At 37.0% G+C, this 20,535-nt stretch overlaps 1 protein-coding gene across 9 annotated transcripts in view; it reads right to left on the bottom strand.

The window, feature by feature from the left end:
* NPFFR2 (neuropeptide FF receptor 2) overlaps positions 1 to 19,454 on the bottom strand; it is a 72,878-nt gene extending 53,424 nt beyond the window's left edge. For 3 of the 9 annotated variants that reach the window (XM_021101421.2, XM_084972453.1, XM_084972448.1), the window contains exon 1: positions 19,320 to 19,454. The gene's annotated coding sequence lies outside the window, so the exon portion shown is untranslated. Of the gene's footprint in view, positions 1 to 17,811; positions 17,903 to 19,162 lie in introns of all 9 variants that reach the window. The other 6 variants (XM_084972454.1, XM_084972449.1, XM_084972451.1 and 3 more) reach the window with 4 other exon arrangements.
* Positions 19,455 to 20,535: the final 1,081 nt, after the last annotated feature.

The raw sequence follows: 20,535 nt of genomic DNA, 5'->3' as shown, positions 1-20,535 counted from the left end.
AAAGGAAGTATAATCTATAAAAATATGTAATACATCTGAAACATATAATATTATACATCCGAAACTAATATAATATTGTGAATCAACTATATTTCTATAAATAAAAAATTTTAAAAAAGATACATGTACTCCTATGGTCATCACAGCACTATTCACAACAGTCAAGACATGGAAAAAACTAAATGTCCATTGACAGATGGATGGATTAAGAAGATGTGGTTCATACACACAATGGAATACTACTCAGCCATAAAAAAGAACAAAATAATGCCATTTGCAGCAACATGGATGGAACTAGAGATTCTCATACTAAGTGAAGTGTGTCAGAAAAAGAAAGACAGATACCATATGATATCACTTATATCTGGAATCTAACATATGGCACAAGTGAACCTAGCTACAGAAAAGAAACAAACCAATGGACACAGAGAACAGACTTGTCGTTGCCAAGGGGGAGGGGGATGGAGTGGGATGGACTGGGAGTTTTGGGTTAATAGATGAAAACTATTTCATTTGTAGTGGATAAACAATGAGCTTCTGCTGTATAGCACAGGGAACTATATCCAATAACTTGTGGTGGAACATAGTGGAGAATAATGTGAAAAAAAGAATGTATATATTTGTATAACTGGGTCACTTTGCTGTGTACAGCAGAAATTGACATAACATTGTAAATCAACTGTAATAATTTTTAACAGTCCAGAAATTTTATTTTTTCTAAGCTTGTTCACAGGTTGACAAATACAGTGATCGTGTATTGATATACAGTGATTATTCTCTAACCACTAATACTTTAGAAAGCCAGCCAGTTTGCTAGATCTATTGCTAACGATGAGCTTATATAAAACGGTGCATATATGACATTATTGTTCCAGCCAGACTAACATTCTGGTTCTAGAACCGTGTATAGTATGCATTTTCAAAATTTTTATTTAATTTTTTTTTACTTTTTAAGTAACTCCAAGCCTACAGAAATGTTACAACTAACACAATAATACAAATGATACAAATAACTGCCATATAGTTTTTACTCAGATTCCTCAAATGCTAACATTTTGCCACATCTATTATTATCTTTCTATATACATAGTATTTTCTGAACTTTTGGGGGGTAAGTTATTGATATAAATCCCTATGTTCCTAGGTACCTTAGTATGCACTCCCCATAAAATAAAGGCACTCTCCTAGAGAAGCACAATACAATAATCAAAATCAAGGTATTATCGACAAAATACTGTATCTATAGGTATTATTCAAATATCACACCTCCCAACACCGTCCTTTAGATCTAAAGTTTTTCTCTGGTTGTGTCTTTATATCTTCCCTTCATATCATTCATAACCTTGACTTTCTGAAAAGTATTACAGAATGTTACTTCACTCAGGTTTGTTTAATGTTTCCTGAGGATTAGTTGCATTCTGCCTTTTTGGCAGAAGTACCATACGAGTGACATTGTACCCAGGACAGCACATAAGGGAGTATACACTATGGACTGTATTATCACAGGTGAGGTGGACTGCACTTGCCAGGTTTCTCCATGGTGAAGTTTCTCTTTGCCCTTTGCTCTTAAAAATATATTCTGGGAGATGCTCTGAGATCATGTAAATACCTATTTCGCACTGTAGTAGGATGAATTGTGACTCTGCAAAGATTCGTTTGGGACCCGTGAGTGTGACCTTACCTGGAAAAGGAGGCTTTTGTAGATATTGTTAAAGATCTCCCAATGAGATCATCCCAGATTTAGGATGGGCCCTAAAGCCAATAATAGGTGACCTCCTAAGAGAAAGGCAGAGGAAGGCTTAGACTCAGGCACACAAAGAAGGCAGCAATGGGAAGACTGAGACAGAGACTGGAGTTACACTGCAGCAGGCCAGGTGTGCTTGGACCACCAGAAATTGGCAAGAAGCAAGGAAGGATCCTCTCCTAGAACTTTCAGCGGGAGCATGGTCTTGCTTTGCTTGCGCCTTGATTCCAGACTTCTGGCCTCTAGAACTGTGAATCAATTTATTTTAAGCCACTAAATTCATGGGAATATGTTAACTTAACCGCAGTCCTAGACAACTGATACAGTCATTAAACCTTCACTCACCAGGTTTACCTTCATTGATGATTGGTGCCTGAGTCAGTTATTACAATGGTGGTTGCCAAATTGTGAGTTTTTAATTCTGCAGTGTCTTCTATATTTACTAATTAGCAATCTATTATAAAGAAATTTTTACTTATTTCAGTATAGACTTAGAGATTCTTCTATTTTTCAGTGAGTTATGTGTTTCTTTTTACAGTTTTATTTAGGTGCAATAAAATTATAGGCAATAAAATTCATCCACTTTAAGTGTACAGTTTAATGCATTAGACAATGGCTTATAGTCATGTAACTGTCATGACAGTAAATATATACATTTTTGTCATGCCAAAAGGTTATTTAGTGCTTTTTTTTTCAGTAAATTTCCTCTCCCAAGCCCTAGCCTAAGCAACTATGATTTGCTATTTATTTGGTTTTATTAAAATTTCATATAAATAAAATCCAACAGTATATGTTTAAGACTTGACTTCTTTCACTTAGCTTAATGTTTTCGAGGTTCATTGATGCTTTGCATATATCAATAGTTGGTTACTGTTTATTAGTGAGTAGCATTTCAAAGTATGGATATTCCAGATTTGTTTGTACATTCACCAGGTAAAGGACATTTGAGTTGTTTTCACTTCTTAGCTATTTTGAATAATGTTGCCATAAACATTCATGAGCAAGTCTTTGTGTGGTCTAATGATTACATTTCTCTTGCATAAATATCCAGGGATGGGAATGTTGAGTCACATGTTGAGTGTGTATTTAACTTTTGATATAATGTCAATGTTTTTGCAAGTGACAGATCTGTTGTGTATTCCTGCCAGTAATGAGTGAGAGTTCCAGTTCCTACGCACCCTCATCAACACTTTACTTTGGTCAATCTTTTTAATTTCATTTAGTGGAACATTTGAGCAGAGCAGTACCTCTTAAACTTTTTTTTTTTTTTTTGTCATTTTTGTCTACCCCCTACCCTGAGCCATTTTAGACATTGTTTTCTTAATCACCCACCATGAAATTTTAATACTGTCCCTTAGGTATTGTGTATGTCTGTCTATTATACCTATGTATATGTATTTAAGTTTTATACATAAAAAGAGAAGTATTTTTTCACCTCCCCCAAAGACTAAGTTTTTACCCTCTGGGAGGTGATATCACTCCCATTGAGAGTGCATGTTACAGAGGTATGTATAGAATTTAGTGTGGGTTTTTTTTTTTTTTTTTTTTTTTCATAAAACTTGGGATTCTGAACATCTTTTCATGTGTTTATTGGCTATTATATACCTTCTTTTAAAAACGTCCAAATTTTTTGCCAATTTATTTGTGATTCTTTGTATTCTTGAGTTGTAAAAATTTATATATCTTCTTAATATGGGCCCTTTTTAAAATATGTTGTGTAAATATTTTCTCCTAGCTTGTGGCTTCTTTTTCTTAATTGTGTATTTTAAAGAGCAAAAGGGTTTTTTTTTTTTATTTTGATGAAGCTAATTTTTTGATGAAACTGATTTTATTTCTTTTATGATTTGTGCTTCTTGTGCTATATTTAAGAAATCTTTACACAAATTATTTTTTAGTGGAAGTTATATAGTTTTGGCTCATATGTTTAGGCCTGTGCTCAACTTTGGTCTACTTTTTGTGTATGGTGTGAGGTAAGGGTCTAGGTAAATTTTTTTCCCCTAGAGATATCCAGTTGTCCTGTATAATTTATTCAAAAGATTATCCTTTCCTGATTGAATTATCTTGGATACTTTGTCTAAAATAAATTGACCAAATAAGTATGGGTCTATTTCTGCACTACTGTGTTCTATTGATCTATATTCTGTGCTTAAACCATAACATTGTCTTAATTATTGTAGCTTTACAATAAATCTTAAAACCAAGTTTAAGTGCTAAAAACTTGTTCATTTAAAAAAAAAAAGTTTGTCTCTTCTAGGCCCTTTGCTTTTCCATATACATTAAAAGCTTATCATTTTCTTCAAAAAAAAAGTGTGCTAATATTTGTTGGGATTGTGTTGCATCTACAGATCAATTTGAAGAGAATTAAAATCTTAATAGTTTTCCAATTCATGAATGTAGAAAATGGTGTTCATTGCTACGTAAATTTTTAAAACTGGGAATAAAGAGAATTTCATCTGCATGATAACAGACATCTAGCAAATCATCAACTGCTATCATAGTTAATGGTAAAATGATTGAAAACTGTACCCTTAAATAAGGAACAGGCAAAGCCCTCGCTTACACTGTTTTAATGGCGTACTGCAGGTATGGCCATTGCACAAAAGACATACAGATCCAGGACTAAAACTGTCTTTATTCCCATAGAAAAATGATCGTGTTCATAGAAAATGCTATATATATGAAAAGCCGCTATAAATAATAATTTGGCAAGTCTTAGAATATAATGTCAATTTACAAATGTCAACTGCATTTCTATATATTGGCAATGGATAACTTTAATAAAATTTTAAAAACGGATTTGCAGTGAATCAAGAAATGAAATACATAGGAAGACATTTAGGAAAAGATGTGTAAAACTCATACACTTAAAAGCACAAAACATTACTGATATTAAAGAATACTTATAAATATGCAAGTACTATTTTCAGTATTTTTGCCCATAGGGTGAAATTTCTCTTTCTGGAGATAATTTTAGTACAGTCTTAGGCTCCTTTTTCTCTCATTCTTTTTTCAAAGCTGTTTTCCCCCTTCTCCCGGATCCACTTTACTCCCCACAAAGGATTAGGGTGGGAATGGGGAGACCTTGAGAAATATCTCTACTGGGAATCAGTGACTTCGTTGTTGTTTTCTGCTTACAGATAACTTTGTAGCAGTCTATGTCGTCTGGTTAATGGGAATGGTATATTGTGTGACATTATTCTTATTAGTCTGTACAGTTTGGAGATTCAGATTTACACATAGATCCTTTAATTTGGCTACCCTGGATATAACCTAGATATTGTTTTAAAAATTTACAACCCTTTCTAAAGGGAAGAATGTGCTTTAACCTAGGGCTAAACTTCATATTTGATATACAAAAATAACACATTAGATGGCATGGTTGTGGGAAGAAGAAAATAAACTTGTAATTGCATTTCCGATTATTCTAGTACAAATGAATAATGCATTTAAATTAGAAAGAATGCTTTCTTAAATCCCTTCTTTTATAACTTACAGCTATGAGATTTATCATCTATCAAGTTGTTTCTTCTGCAATTATTACATTCACACTTGGTCAACTTTTACTGATAAAATTTTCCTTTTATACTACTCTTAAGAGTTTTATTTTCCAGGTGTGTATATATCTTGCATAGATGGTCAAAGAAAACTCACTGTAGTATTGGTTTTCCCAGCTAAGGAGATGCTAATGTGAAAACAGTTTGAATTATGTCTATAAAATAATTATTCTCACTGAAAATGAACAAAAAATGTGGAAAAATTTTCCCCCAAAATTTTGGCATTCTATTTAGGTAAAGCCCACTAAGGAATGTGTGACTATAGTTTTATTCTTAATTGAGTTTGTATTTACTTCACCTGAAAGATAAGAATTTGTCAAATGTAAAACCTGCAATGTCTAATAATTGATGTTTGGAACTCTCGGTATAAACATGAGCTTACACTCAGGAGAACACAGCTTGTGGATCATAGCTTTGTAAGGTGATTCTTTTAGTTATCAAATTCTATCATGTTCAAGGCTACAACTGCAGCATATTTAAAAAATCCTTTCATCAAACAGTCCCTAGATGTTTAAACACCAGACAACATATTCTGCAGATCAATGGCAGATTGTTTTCTGTAGCTTCGGTTAGAAGATAATTTTCTAGGCCCTTTTGCCCATATTTACCAAAATAACCATCCTCGGAAATGTTACTGCACTTAGCCTGGTAAGCTAAATTAAAATTCTGTTCATACTGAATGTTTTGGAACACACAGGTATCCTTGATGAGGACACAAAATTGAAAATCCCTCTTTAGGTCCTTAAAAAAAAAAAAAATTAAAAAGCTAACCCAAGAAACGACCCAGCCTTGAAACTGAGTGTTATCAGATTCTGTTTAATAAACGTACATTTGCTCCTATTTCCAAATAGCAATTTTAAAATGACATGCTCTAGTTTAATTTTTGAAGTATAACCCTTGTTACTCACTTGCGTAGAAAACAACACAACTGTTTGCAACAGAGTACTAACCCCACCAACACAAGGTTGAAAGGTAGGTTTTAAAAATATTTGAACATAAGAGATAAGTACTTTCAATTTTAATAACATATTCCATAGAGAACAAGTTAGGAGACCTGGTGGTACCACCCACAGTGCTTTACTCATGAAGTTTTCCAGGGAATGCAAACTTTCTTTCTTTTCTTTATTGGGAGGTGTATTGCTCTGGACTTGCCTGCATTTCCTCCTTTACAAGATCTTCAAAAGTTGTAAACTATGGTGAGTGGCAGTATTTTAAAGCAGAGAAGACATCAAGTTGGAGGATAATAGGCATTCCTGTGGTGGCTCAGTGGAAACAAACCCGACTAGTATCCATGAGGATGCGGGTTTGATCCCTGGCCTCGCTCAGTGGGTTGAGAATCTGGTGTTGCCATGAGCTGTGGTGTAGGTCTCAGACGCAGCTCAGATCCCGCGTTGCTGTGGCTGTGGTATAGACTGGCAGCTATAGCTCCGATTCGACCCCTAGCCTGGGAACTTCATATGTCACAGGTGTGGCCCTAAAAAAAAAGAAAAAGTTGGAAGATAATAAATTTGATTCCTCATCTTGGCTGTCCCTAAGTTATATGATTTAATATTTGTACACTGTAGTTTGATAATCGATAAAATTAAAAAGAATGTTTAATGATCTTTCTGGCTCTTAACTCCAATAAAAATCATGATTGCTGGTTGCTTGTGGAAAAACAGTGTGAAAATATTGGAAAAGGAAATAGTGTGAAAATACTGGCCACATCACCAAAGTACTGTGAAGAAAGTCTCAGTATTCATCACTTCATGTAAAACATAATTTTCTCACACGAGAGGCTGTTCTCATGCAGTTGTGAATCATTAAAGGGATTTTTTTCCTTTAGATATTCCTAAGAAATTGATCACTTTTTCCATTAGGTACTTCTTTCATTCCTTCACATGAGACCTGCAGTTTTACGTGAATATCGACATATGCCACTGGCTCAACTAACACTTGGGAGAAAATAAGTAACGAAAACTACTGTTGCCAACCATGTTTAAGAATTATTTTTTGTGATCAAAAGATCATTTGAAAATACAGAAAATGTAAACAAAGAATGAAAACCCAAATTACCACCACGTGCAGATAATATTCTTTCCTTCTGATGTTTCCAGAGGGAGAGAATTTTTCTCAGTCGAGTCTTCTGAGGCTTCATTCACTCACTCTTCTGGTAAGAATCAGGGAATTTGCGAGAAAAAACCAAACTTAATCTCTAGGCTTTTTATTGCTCTTTTGGAACTTGCTGTCTGTAAGAATCATACTCTGTTCATAAAAAATTTTATGAACTGGGTTTTCTCCCTGTGTTTGAGAAATTAAGTGGAAAACTCTCTCTGATTTAGGAATAACTTTCAGAACAAATCCCCTTGCCCACAGCCTCACCACATTCTCAAAGAGCAGTTTTGTCAGTAACAAAGCTAGTTTTTAAAATTGAGATATAATTGATTTACAATAGTGCATTGGTTTCAGGTGTAAGGCAAAGTGATTCAGATGAATAGAGAGAGTCTTTTTCGGATTCCTTTTCCATCTTTATTACAAGATGTTGAATGTAGCTCCCTGAGCTTTATAGTAGAAACTTTGTCTGTTTTATATATAGTAGTGTGTAATCCCAAACTCCTAATTTATCCCTCCCCCACCTTTCCTCTTTGGTAACCATAATTTTCTGTGGTTTTTGGCTTTTTAGGGCCGCACCCATGGCACATGGAGAATCCCAGGCTAGGGATCTAATCAGAGCTACAGCTGCCGGCCTACAACACAACCACAGTAACGCCAAATCCCAGCCACATCTGAGACCTACACCACAGCTCACGGCAACGCTGTGTCCTTAACCCACTGAGCGAGGCCAGGGATCAAACCCACAACCTCATGGTTCCTAGTTGGATTTGTTTTCATTGCACCACAACAGGAACTCCTGGTAACCATAATTTTGCATGTCTGGGAGTCTGTTTCTGTTTTGTAAATAAGTTCATTTGCATTTTTTATATTCCACATATAAGTTATATAATATTTGGTTTTCTCTGACTTACTTCACCTAGTATGATAATCTCTGTGTCCATCCATGTTGCTGCAAATGGCAATACTTCACTCTTTTTATGGCTGAGTAATGTCCTTTCATATATATATATATATATATATATACACACACACACACATATATGTATGCGCATATATTCACACACACCACATTTTCTTAAATCAATGGTCCGTTGATGGACACTTAGGTTTCATCCATGTCTTGGCTATTGTAAATAGTGCTGCTATGAACGTTCGAGTGCCTATATTTTTTTGATTTAGAGTTTCTGTCTTTTCTGGATATATACCCAGGAATTGTTGGGTCATATGGTAATTCTGTTTTAGTTTTTTAAGAAACCTCCATACTGTTTTCAATAGCTGTTGTACCAATTTATATTCCTACCAGTGGTGTAGGAGGGTATAAATCTAATATTTTGATGTCTCTTTGCCTCACTTCTGCATATATCTCTAGAGTTCCAAACTCGGGTGGGGAAAAAAGGAAGTTATTATTAATTGTAAAACCTTATAGAACCCAAGCTATTAACAAGCCAGCATATTTTCTATGATTTTCATTCATTTACTCACATTAATTCATGCATGCATTCAGTATGTTCTGCTATTAACGAAACACAATACTCAGACACACCAGCCTGCATAAAGCTTACAGTCCTGCATAGAAGACAAACACTAATCAAGTAACTCTAAGGATGGTGTGTTGTATGACTGGGGACTCTGAACAATAGGACAAGTATGTCAGATAGGTTTGTCTAATCTGACTGTGCAGGCCTCCTGTGGGGAAAGATTAAATCAAGGGGTTAAATCAAAACCTGAAGAATGTCATATTTAAGCAGGTGGGGTGGGAGGACATCAGTGAGAATTGCAGAAATTAGTATTCACCAAAACCGAGAGGAAAGAGCCTGGCAGAAATCCACTGTGGCTAAAGCCTAGAGCTGGAAAGGTAGCATGGTTCAAGGAAAGCTATAAGGAATTATAGGTATGGACCAAACCAAAATGCACCTGTTCAGCCATAATAGAGACTTGGATGGTACCCTAAGGGCAATGAATGTTAAGTATGTACTGATATAACCAAACATTATTGTTTATGGAGTTTTTTTTATTCAGTAGTTTTTATTTATTAGCAGTGAAACAGACATAAACTTATATTAAAAGTGTATATCAATTTTTTCCTGATGACTAAGTACTATTTTATATCTTCCTCAAATTATTTTGAGATTATCTAAAAATTTTAGTGTCAAACCAGCAACATATGCAGGGCCCATTTCGCTAATATAATTTTTCAAAAATTTGATTACATGAGAGATCAACAAAATTGTGTTTTTGCTACAATGAACATTTTTACAAATTATTGGTGAAGGCGTAGAATTTTTGTATGTATTTTAAACCATTTATATTTTCTCTTTTGCAGTTGCTTTTTCATGAATCTTAATGTCTATTAATACATGAGGTCTTAGTATTTTTCTTGTTTACATGAGATCTTGATTAAATAATTCATTTTTACATTTTTATAAAACTTCACACATTTGTTATTTGATTTCTAAATTTTAAATTTTTTAGCTTTAAATTTTTACTTCATTTTAATCTTTTTGGGTTTTTTGAAACATTTACGATATAAGGGTAATAGTATTATGGGTCAGACTTATGTATTGACAGGTATTAATATCTGTTTTACTTGTTGAAAGACTTACGTTATCTTTTAGGACCACATCTATAGTATATGGAAGTTCCCAGGTTGGGGTTGAATCGGAGCTGCAGTTGCCAGCCTACACCACAGCCACAGCAATGCCAGATCCAAGCCACATCTATGACCTACGCCACAGCTCATGGCAACGCTGGTTCCTTAACCCACTGAGCGAGGCCAGGGATCAAACCCACATCCTCATGGATACTAATGGGTTCTTAATCCACTGAACTACGATGGGAACTCCCTGAAAGACTTATTTTTATGAATGAAACATTCTCTGATAAATGCTTGGTCCTTTCAGTTTTAGGTGATTGTTATGATGCACTTATTTTGTATGATTCCATTTTATTTTTACATTCTGCCTACAAATACTGGAAAGCATTAACATGTATTGATTTGTAGGAATTTGGTTTACTGTTGATTTCAGTTATCATAGTGCGTATTCTGTAACTTTTTTCTTTTGAATTCAATATAGTGTTTTTAGGTTTCTTCCATGTACACCTAGACAGATCTAGCTCATTTTTTTTACTGTCCAAATAATAACAGTAATAATTAACCTTTAATGAGTTCTCTCTGTGTAATAGCCATTGTCCTAAATACTTTGCTTGTTCTATACTTAACTCTTGAGGTAAGTATTATTGTCTATGTTTTACAAAGCTGCAGTAGAGACAGGACACATAACTACCTCAAGTTATGACTGAGCAGGACTCAAATCCTTCCAGAATGTCTCCATTTAATGAAGCCATAGCAGTTGCTCTTTGGCCTAGCTGTAGTATTCATCATATGACTATTTACCCATTTTCTAGTGACTTAATTTGCTTTAATTTTTTAATTAGAGACAATACTGTAATTAACATTATGACAGTGAGACTTACACATATTTCCTTATGCACATATATCAAGCACTTACATTTTAAACTTTACCAAATCTAAGAGTTCCCATCATGGCTCAGTGGAAATGAATCTGACTAGTATCCATGGGGACACAGGTTCGATTCCTAGCCTCGCTCAGTGGATTAAGGAGCTGGCATTGCCGTGAGCTGTGGTGTAGGTTGCAGATGCAGCTCAGATCTTGCATTGCCATGACTGTGGTGTAGGCCAGTGGCTACAGCTCCATTCGCCCCTAGCCTGGGAATCTCCATATGCTGCAGGTGTGGCCCTAAAAAGAAAAAAAATAACCAAATCTGATTGCTTTCCATAGTGATCAAACTAAATAAGAGTCCATTGTGCCACATCTTCATCAATACATGGCTCATACAACCCTTTCCCCAGGAGGCACAGTTTAGTCCCAAGAAAACACTTCTTGGCTTGTATTTTCTGCTGGGGGTGGGGGGAATTTGAACATTGGAGCGAGTACCCAACTTCCCCAGCTTCATGGGATGCTGCCAAAAAAGGCCATTCATCTCTTGCCCCATTCAGAATACTGAGTCATGAACTGCAATGAGCATCTGGGAGGACAGCAGCCAGGGCTCAAAAGAGATAGGAATTCTATTTCTTGCATCACAGACTCTACTGAGAGACCTGCCTATAAGCCACTGGGGAAGTTTTTTTTTGTGCATTTCCCCAACTGGCCCCCTGATACTCCTAGTACTCCACATACAACCCCATCAACCCCGTGACCAGCTCCCAATGTGAGTTCCACAGACTGGTGAGTAGAGGAACATTTGCAGAATGTTACTGGGCACAAACAATAAGCTGGCCCAAATATGTGGACTTGTGAGAGACCACTTGAGCATTTAGCACTGCCCTTGGGAATAAAAAGGGAGACTGTCAACACTCGGCCTGGCTTGGCAGAACCAAGAGAATGTAATCAGCTTAAGGATTCTGCCACAAAAAGCAAGAAGTCTGAAGCAGGTATAACCTACAGGAGGTATGCAAAAGCCTCCAACCCTGGCAGGGCTGATGGAAGCTTTCATCTGAAGTGAGTCAACAAATAATGGAGGAGATGACTCCAGGGTGAGGGTATCAACACAAGACTTTAAAGAACATGAAAAATTTAGGAAATGTGGCACCATCAAAGGAACACAGTAATTCTCCAGGAACTGATCCAAAAGACATGGAGATCTATGATTTACCCAATAAGGAATTCAAAACAGCTATTTTAAAAGAAATTCAATGAGCTACATGACAACACAGAAAGATAATTCAGTGAAATCAGGAAAATAATACATGTACAATAAATGCCCAAGAAGAGCCAGGAAAATTATGAGGAAGATTAGTGGGAAGACTTGCTTTTTAAAGTATCAGAAAATTGTTATATGGCAAACATAAAGCAATTTAGAGTTATAGAAATGAAAAAATTTGAAAATTAAATTTAGATTCATTTAAGTACAAATGTTAAAAACTTAAAAAATGAAACAAAAATGAAATTTCAAGTCAGTAAAATCTGGACAACTATATGCCTGATCTAGGAATAGAGAAAATCATATTAATGCTAAAATGTTAAAATTCACACAATAAAAGTTAAAAAGTTGAATGTGCATAATAAAATTATGAATTAGGGCAGTAGGAAATATGGAAATTATGAGTTAGTCAATAATCAAACACTAAATTCATCAAAGACAACTCAGCAGAAAAATTAACAAGGATATTGATTCAACAGTTTACATAAGAGAAAACACAAAAATTAAAAAACATGAAAAGATATTGTTTCACAAATTGAGATTCAAATTAATGTAACAATTAAAACTTTTAAAGTTACAACAGCTCTGGCTGTGGGGACATGAGTTAAGAGTAGTTTCATAATTTTTTGGTGAAAATGTGAGTATTTGGAACCCTTTAGAAACAATATGACAAAAGACATTAAAATTTGAAAATATTTTTACCTCTTGAATTTAGATATAAAAACATTTATAAATTATTTTTATTATAGCCTTAATTTGTGATGACACTAAACAAATAAAACCCACTGGAAACTAAGTGTTTATAAATGGGAGACAGGTTGAATTTATTGTTTCTTTATTATTCATATCATGGGATAGTATACAGACATTTAGAATTTTAATTTTTTCAGTTGTAGTTGCAAATGGAGGCTTTTTCAAAGGTATTAATGATTAAAACAAAATGCATTTTTGAAAAACGATGACAAAATGACGGTGCATGCATATACACACGAGTGTGTTTGTATGCATATGTATGAGAATGATTGTAAAAATACAGGCAAACCTAGAATAATAACACTTAGTTGCTAACATGTGATTTGGAAGCTGAGGAGAAAAAGGAGTGGGTTGAGGTAAAGGATATTGAAGAATTTAGAATTTAATCACAATATAATATGTTAATTTGGGCACTTATATAAGATTACATATTATACACACTTTAAAAATAAACTATTTTAAAGCTGAAAAATTATGCAAATGAAAATATCAGAATGGGTGGATTTAATTTACTAAAAAAGTAAATGTTATATAATTTTGTACCATATTATTTTTTAGTGCTCAGACCCAGATTATTCTTAAAAATCAACATACACAGATACCATGGAATCTGCATGTATATTAAAAGAGTGCAGCCAATGGTAAATAAATGGCTTTTTCAAAATGTTTTCTCCCACATGCAATGAAAATATATGTGCGGATTGCTCTTATAGATAAGGCAGGATCAGTGGAAAGGAGAAAAAGAAATTGCACAAAAGGAAGAATGAGACCTAGGGTTGAAATTTTAGCAGCCTGATTAGACCCACAGAAGATGCAGGAGAATCTGATAGGATGATGGAAATGAAATTTTCACCAAAGATATATATTTACTGAGTTTCCACTATGTGCCAGATCATTCTAGGCATTGAGGCAGGAGTTAATATTACAAGCATCAAGTTCAAGCTCGTGCAGATTAGATTCTCTTCCTGGAGAGTAAGACCATAAACAAGTAAACAGGGAAATGGAGGTGGTCTCAGCAGCAAGTGGGCTCCAGCACAGATGGGAGGGTACTGTAATGACAAGTGGCGAGGGGAGGCACACCAGACCTACAGCTGAAGGGGCTGAAAGAATCCCTGCTTTTTCAACTCTGACGGACGAGGTTCCTGGGCAGGAGGACAGCAGGTGCAAAAGCTGTAAGTAACCAAGCTTGGAGTGTCTGAGGATGGAGGGACATTTGGACAAGAGGAGTAAGAGCTACATATGAACTTGAAAGTCATCAGGCTTGCAGACTATAGAATCTTCAAGACCCTGCATCCATAGCAAAACTTGAGTTAGCAGAAGTTACTAAAACTTGAATAATCAAAATATCAAGAGAAGCAAACTCATGATAGGGGTACTTAGGCAAGCTCCTCTTAGTCTTCAGCAAGACCCCAGGGCTGCTTATTTTGGAAGAAGCATCCGTCCCACAATGGGTCAGAGATCATTTAAGGTGGCTTTTCCAGATGAAAGAAGTGGAGATAAAGGGAATCCCCTCAAAGGGGCAGGATTCTAGCCAAAGACTTTGAAGCATGAAGGAGCACTGAGGTGAGACAAATGATATAAATGACCACCCAAGGACAAATTACCTTGCAAACCTGTTGAGGATGGGGGATTCCAGAGAGAAGACCAGAAGATTATGCGTAAGGAACCAAGGGCATTAGGCTATCAATTCTCCTGGAGGGCTCCTGTTAGTTCCAGCATGTTACCCTCTGCTTATAAGAGCCCACTTTCACTTGACAGTGTGCCAAGATTGCCGGGACAGGGAGTGAAAGGGAAAAGGAAATTTTAGAAACTTGAAATACGTACTTTCAATTAAATAAAGTCTTTAAGTAACACCATTAAACGAGATCCCTTACTTTACAGGAAATTATGACAGTTCAGAGGGACCCTGGATACTACAGGTGACACTTCTCTAAATGTCTCAATTTTGCAAGGAGACAGGATGTTTGAGATGGCACAGAGGAAGAGTTTGCAAAATGAACAGATCCCTGCCATCCTTTCCCAGAAAATATGAGAAGCACCCTCTTGATCTGGAATTTTTCTGTATTGAGTTTTATAGCCACAGGCAATAAACTCTAGTACAGAGACTAAATTTATAAAATATTTATCCTCTTGTTCCATTTTCTCTAAATATGCCTTTTCCCAGACAATATTTAAGTTTCTTCTGTCTATGGATGCAAACAGCAATGTGGGTCGGGACCACTTTTTTTTTTTTTTTCCACTAGGAGCAATCGCATGGATTCTTTTCACTCAGAATCATGAACGTACATACACCCAGACCCCAACTCCAGACCAGTGTCCAGTGGTGGGACTCAGGTACAGACATTTGAAAAAGTTTCACGAGTGACTGATTTTTCCTATTTCCCCTTATGAAAAACTTCAATTAAGCCTGTAATATGTATTTCGTCCTAAGAATGCATTTCTTTTTTTTAAGAAGAGCTTGGCATATGCAGAAATAAGTACTTTGTAAACTGCTATTACTGTAGAATTGGGCGCCCTGTAGTATAGAATTTAAGCACATGGACTTGAACACTGTGTGAGTTCATCACCCTCATTCCTCAGTCTGGGAAATATGTTTACTTATGCCAGATTATTTCCAAGCCTTGGTTTCCTTCTCAACAAAACAAGGACTATGATTATACTGTTTCTACAATCATGAGGATTAAATGAGATCTGCACATAGAGTGTAGAGTGACATCTCACTAAAGGCTAGCTATCACCATCTCATTTGGCCTTGGGAAATTGTTGTTTCCCAGAGCATCCAGAACTGTAATGTCTCATATGTTTGGCAGACCCTCCAAAGCTTTGCAAACATAGGTCAACAGAGATTTCTGTGAGGGACTAGAAAAAGGTGCATTAGTACTAGTAGAAGATACCTTAGTCTGCAGTTGCAACAGGGGAAGCCAGGTTTTATGCAGGTACCTAAATGAGAACCTTAAACAGCCCAAAAAGAAAAGTAAGAAATATCCCTTGGTTATATTTGGAAATGTTAAATTTTCAGTGGCAACAAAGCTGAGAGAGAACCAATTTCTTGGCATTTCAGGTGTGATTTTATTTGTTTTGTTCTTTTGTTAAGTTACGATCCTGGTGTATTTGGGTTGTGCTTCTCTTCCTGTGTCCCTTATGTAATGTGCCTGATGTGAAACAGAGAGCTGCATCTAGTTTGGCAGGGAACTGGAATAGGGCTTGTCTCCTCAGTCGTGTGTGACATGGACGTGTTTAATTTTTGTGCTATCCTGACTCACGTTGACTTTGTGTCCAAAAAACATACTTTGAGGGGAGGGTGAGGAGATACCAAAGAGGCATTCATCTCATGCTTGAGGCTCTGACCCTCCCATGTCCTGGTCTCTGTCACATACTATAGGAGCTATACTGGTAGTGGCCACCTGAACATGCAGAAGGAACTTCTCTGCATTTTGCCCATCTCCTCCCTCACTGGAGACAGAGCAAAAATTTAGATTTGTCAGTGATGGATGCCTTAAAGACCATCTCCATGCATCTTCTATGAATCAGGTGCTATAGCCCAGCACAGTCACCAATACTATCCCGTTCACTCCTTCTGAGAGCCCGTTTGACACAGGAGACATTGATGTCCTATGAATTCTCAGGGCCTTGCCTAAGGGTGGCTGCTTTCAAGTAGCAAACAAGAATATCCATGCCTTCTCACTCTGGGCATCTCCCCTCTTATCAGAGGAACAGGGGAACCCAGAGGGCAAAAGCCTTTTATGAAGCATGTCCTAACTCGTCCTTTTATATCCAAAAATCTTGGAGAAGTGAAATGATTTGCCTTATGGGTAGAGCCAGTCAGAAACCTGCCAGGGGAGAGAACCTGATCTCTTCATTTTTATAAGTCTTGTATCTCAAAAGTCCATAATGTATGTGAAGGACATGAGACAGATTTGAAACAGCCATCTGTTGTGGTGACCACTGTTAACTCATTGCTGGGGCAATATAGTTCCATCTGCTTTTGGTTTGGAAGAGTGAGAAACTCTCTTGGCCCAGAATGTTGAGTTTCAAGGCAATTGGAAAATTCATTTAAGAGCCATTTTATCCCCCTAGAGGTGGAACTTAATTAAAACTGATGGTTAATGAAGGGGGAGGGCTGGGGAGAGGGAAGGATTGGGAACTTGGGATGGCACATGCACCCTATGGTATGTGGAATGGATAGTCAATAGGGACCTGCTGTGTGGCACAGGGAACTCTACTCAATATTCTGTGATAACCTATGTGGGAATGGATATGGATATGTATATGTCTAACTGCATCACTGTGCTGTACAGCAGAAATTAGCACAATGCTGTAAATCAACCTTAACAAAATTTTAAATGAACTAAAGGTGATTAGGAAGGAGAGAAAAATTAGCTGTCAACAGTGGGCTGGTTGCAAGCATGAAATTCATGTGTTTAAGAGAACTATTAGGTAAGATTATTAAAAGACTATATAGATGTATCTTAGGAAAGGGAGGTTTTATTTATCTCTTTTATTATGTATGACAATTTTAAAGTGCTCACCTAAAATTAATTCCCCCTCTCCACAATGAGGAGGGTAATATTTTACAAAATTATTATTCTTAAATGTATGAAGCTTTGAGAAACAAAGTTGTTCTTATCTTGTGTCTTTATTACAGCTGGAAATCCATTTTAGTGCATTACAGTGAAAACGTTCATGAATATTTATCAGAGAGGCATTTGCATGGAATTTTTCATCAAAAATCACACAAAAGCCAGGAACAATGAATAAACTAATTTTGCAGGAGCAGATTATTTTCTGGTTAATGGTAAATTTACATCTATAGCATTCTACAGCCTTTGACATCTGTAAAAGAGATACTGGTGAGCAGTATGATTAACGGGAGCTATGAGGTAACAGAATCATAAAAGAACAAATATCTAATATATACTTTTAAATACTTTGTAATATACTCACAAAATGCTCAAGAATAAAAATGTCAGATAAAATAGATGGATGACAGATGAAGAAAAAAATAAGTTTGAGATTCAGACTTTCCTGGAGATGCCTACAGACATGAAGAAAAAAAATGGCTGTTAGGAAGATCTTTTTGGATGATAGGATTTTAGAAAAACTATTATGTTGATAAAACAGCAAAAGATACAACATAGGAGTAACATGTTAGCATTATCAGGCAAGAGTGAAAACACATCTTAGGTTATTACAATATCTCCTTTTTAAGAATATTAATATATACCTTTAAAAATAGTGCACTATATAGAGAAGGACTGTTCTCTTAAATGATTGACAACAGCTTTTAACAGAGGAAAGACTACTTGAACTCTGCATACCATTGCCTCAGCTTTCTGTTCCTGAAAATAGTTCTATTTTATAGCAATTTTGCAAATTCAAACTATTATTAAGATGATTTTATACGAGGTATTTTGGTTTACATAATTAGGATCTAAGCTGGAAGCAAACATGTCCACAGTTTACAAACCACAATTTACCCAGCTTCCCCCTCGTTAGTTATTATCACTTGAAAACGATTGGATGTATAGTGGAAAGAGAAATTTAAACACACGGTTAAAATAGAATACTCTGAGCAGGAAAAAATCCAGCCTATTCTTGTATGTCATCTTACATTTAAGACTCTTAAACAAAAAGAAACCTTTGGAAATATCTACAGTCTAGCTGAGGGGAAAAGTTGGGTTTGGCAGAAGAGAGGCTAAACTTGGCATTGAATGGAAACCCTATCTTACTCCCAGAAAGAGCTAAAACCCTTTCCAGTGACTTCACTGAGGGCTCTGAGGTGTCCTGGCCTCGGATAAGAAACCGTATTTCAGCCTTTCTGGCAAACAAAACACTCACAAGAAGCAGTCTCAGGTAAACAAAGGTCATTGCTCAGAATCATCAGGGTTGAAGAGAGCAGTTTAGCAAACTCATGGTATCCACTGTGCTCTTCAAGGAGACCGAACACAAAAGTTTTAACAATAGGGCTCTGATGAGGGTGAACTTTAAAGGTGGGGAAAACACACCACCCCTAGCACCCCCGCCCAGCCCCTCCAACCGCACTTCGAGCCTGGGGACAGGCATCCACGATCCGGACAGCCTGGGCAGAGAAGCCCCAAAAGTTAGGCTGGTGACCAAAGCGTCGCCTTACTGGACTGTTGTGACTCAGAGAAGGGGCTGTGGAACTAGGAAGGGATTTGGGAAAGGTTGAAAAAGTAAAATCCAAACACTTCTCAATCGCTAACACAAATCATCAAGCCAGCGGCAGGCGCCGGGGATCCCAGCCCAGGCCAGAGTAACTCCAGCCCTTTCTTACCTGCACACCACGCCAGGGCAGAGCCCCAGCGGTGCTGGGAAGCAGAAACGTCCCGCCGGGCTTCCGCAACAGGTTCTGATCCCGCCCCGGCTCCACTGTCTGCCACTGCCTGGCAGCTCGTACCCAACCGCCCGCCCACCGGCTGAGACTCACTCACCGCCTCCCGAACCCTCTCCGAAGAAACGCCACTCTCCAGGGGGTAGCAGCCAGCTGCTGGGATTCCAAAGAAGCTATTCACATCCCCCTAAGGGGCATCCACATAACCTTCCGGTGAAATTCAGAATCCGAGAGTAGCAAAGAAAAAGCAATCATCCCTAGGATGAGTCTTGCTTTGTTGGTTGCCCAGCTCCACTCCGTGGGCAAATGATGTAGGTTGACTGTGCCTCAAGTATACTTGTTTGTAAACTGCAGAGGATGTTGATCATGGTCACCGGGTAATCTGCAAATTAAATGAATATGTCTGTGCAAAATGCCTGAAATGGTGCCTGGTACATATTAAGCATTCAATGAATGTTAGGCTTTAACGTTCTCTTAGGAATGAGGAGTTCATTGCAGGCTGCAGAGTGTGACAACCCTTTCTTTCTCTAAAGTGGACTGTGAGCTGTGAGTTCTTGCCTTTTAGCTTGCAAGAAAATCTCCCTGGAATTTTAGGGATGTCAATTCTCAGCATAATTAGGAGGGGAAAGGAGAGAGCCAGAAGGAAATGCTCAGTGATTCTAACAAGATGTGTCTGTTGGAAGTTGCCAGTAGATCATGCCTCAGACTTAATGTATTAACTTAGACGTTTATACAGTGATTAGAAAGGTATAAAGGTGCTTTAAGAGCGTGACAGGGATGGGGGCAGGTGTAGGTCAAGCCCATGAAGGGCCTTTGCCTAAGGTATCAGGTGTGAATCTCACAGCAGGAACCATGGTGAACCATGGTGGACTTGCCAAACTGGAATATGTAATTATTTCCAGTGCACCTCGAGGCACTGAATTCAGTGGCTTGTCCAGTATCACAGAGGTAGTTTTTAAAGGACAAAGTAGCTTCTAGAAGCCAAATTTGGTTCTCTGGTTATTATAATTTTTTTTTCGCCTAAATCGCTGCTAATTGTGGGACACAGGGAAAAGCTACTTGAAGAAACCTTTTAAAATAGGATTCCTTGGTCTTGGATTAAGGTTGCACATTCACATGTGTGTGTTTAAACCTAGATCCTGGATTTATGACAATGTTGAGGATCCAGAAAGGGGTATCTTTACTAAATAAACCTTTACCAAGTCCAAGGTAGAAATACTGATCACACTTTGGTGATGTTTATCAGGCTATCCCAAGGCATAGGAAGTCTTAGGGAAAAAAAGACATCGGACATATAAACAAGGGGCAGGACTTAA

The sequence above is a fragment of the Sus scrofa genome, chromosome 8 (assembly GCF_054392235.1).
Source record: "Sus scrofa isolate SSC_HxYL_T2T_F1_AM1 chromosome 8, Sscrofa_HxYL_maternal_Yorkshire_Landrace_v2.0, whole genome shotgun sequence".
NCBI lineage: Eukaryota > Metazoa > Chordata > Mammalia > Artiodactyla > Suidae > Sus > Sus scrofa.
The sequence above is the reverse complement of the archived record's forward strand: the minus strand, read 5'-3'. Positions and strand labels throughout refer to the sequence as shown.